The sequence below is a fragment of the Echinops telfairi genome, unplaced genomic scaffold, assembly GCF_000313985.2.
Source record: "Echinops telfairi isolate 266 unplaced genomic scaffold, ASM31398v2 ScPeMD7_12;HRSCAF=54, whole genome shotgun sequence".
Lineage (NCBI taxonomy): Eukaryota > Metazoa > Chordata > Mammalia > Afrosoricida > Tenrecidae > Echinops > Echinops telfairi.
In genome coordinates this window covers 14,076,190-14,078,000 of record NW_022103909.1, presented here as the reverse complement: position 1 = coordinate 14,078,000, position 1,811 = coordinate 14,076,190, and positions in this window count along the sequence as shown.

Below are 1,811 nucleotides of genomic sequence, written 5' to 3'. Positions count from 1 at the left end.
TATAATCATGTCCTGCTTATTTTTATAGATTATGGGAGATGAGTCAACCAATTGAATAAGTCCAAAATACTTTAAAAAGCTAAGTCATTCATGAAGGGAAAAGGGCACAAGTGTTGTGAAAGAGATTTGGAAGAATTATTCATTCATTGTTTAAATTATTCAATTGGAACAATTACAAGTTGGACTGCTAAGTGCAAGGTTAGCAATTCAAAACCATCAGCCCCTCCACAGAAGGAAGATGAGGATTTCTATTCCCATAAAGATTTATAGTCTCAGAAACCCACATGCGCAGTTCTACACTGTCCTAAAGGGTCTCCATGAGTCTGGAATCTATGGCAGTTTGGGAGCTTTCTTTTATTATTTTTCCTTGAATCAGTGTTGCCCTAAGGAGTGCTGGTGTCCTAGTGGATTATCCTGAATTGTTAACTATAACTAGAGAGTTGGCAGTTTAAATCCATCAGCCAACTCATGGAGAAAGAGTAGGCTTTCTACCCCCACCCCCCACCCCCAAAGATTTACAACTTCAGGAACCCGTAGGGCAGTTTAACCCTGTCCTATAAGATCATTGTAGATAGAAGGGACTGGATGGCAGGAATGTGGGTGTGTGTGGGCTTTTTTTTAATATATGACCTTGGGCAAATAACAAATTCTGATTTTTCTCACTCACAGAATGAGACTATGGTGCTTAATGATTTCTAAGGTTCCCAAACTTTTCATATGCTATAAATCTTATCAAGTAATACCTATTGGATATCTCTATATACTAAGTATTATAAACAACTTTTCTATTATCCCTTTTATTTTAAAAGACACTCATTTCCTGGACTACTTCAATTTTCTCAATTGCAAGATGGGTCTAATAATTACTCTCCTGCTCACTGAAGTACAAAAGAGGGATTATACTTGCAAGTCCTTTAGCAAATGTAAAGTGCACTGCAACAGAAAGACACCTTGAATACGCTCAGAGACATATGCTGAGCTGTATTCCAGGAGCAGATGTTCAGGGATAATAACCAATAACCTCGAGACATTCTGTTTTACCTGAAAATATATGAGTGGTCTGATGATGATGACTAGTAGATGTTATCCTAGTACTATTCCCAAGTTATGTGTCTGCTCAAACACCCACTGCTAATGATATTGGTAAATACACAAAGCCACGGGATTTATGTGAAGAATAAAGTGTCTGAACAAAGAAAAATAAAGCGTGTGCTCCATAGGAGGCTGCCTCTCATTTTTATCGCTGCATTTAGACTAGTACCATTTCTTAAAGGACTGAATTAGGGAATGAAAGAGCAGAGATTTCTTTAGTACTCTCATTCACTCTCACGCCGGTGCTTGTCAAACTAGGTGCCCCTGTCCAGTCCACTGGTCAATACATGTTTACTGCTTGCTATCCTCTCAATTATGGAACCCCGAGGGCATGGTGGGTTATGCCCTGGGCTGCCACCCACAAGGTCTGTGGTGGGAAAGCACCAGCAGGGGAGGATGAGGCTTTCTACTCCCATCAACGATTTACTCTCCCCTGTTCCAAAGGGTTGCTGTGAGTTGGAATTGGCTCCATGGCAGCGCGTTTGTTTGGTTTTGCTTTATGTTCAGCACCGGACTCTGTGTCTTTGTTTACCCTCCCTCTTCTCTTCACCTCTGAAACCTCAAGGAAGGTGTACTAGACGCAAGTCATCTATAATCAAACTGTTAGTGTTGATAAATTACAATGTTTTTTTCCTTCTCAGATTTTCCTTTTTTCATGACTTCCTGTGCCCTTCTTTAGCAAGTTCCACGTATTCTTCATGTTTAGTTTCCTAGTGCCT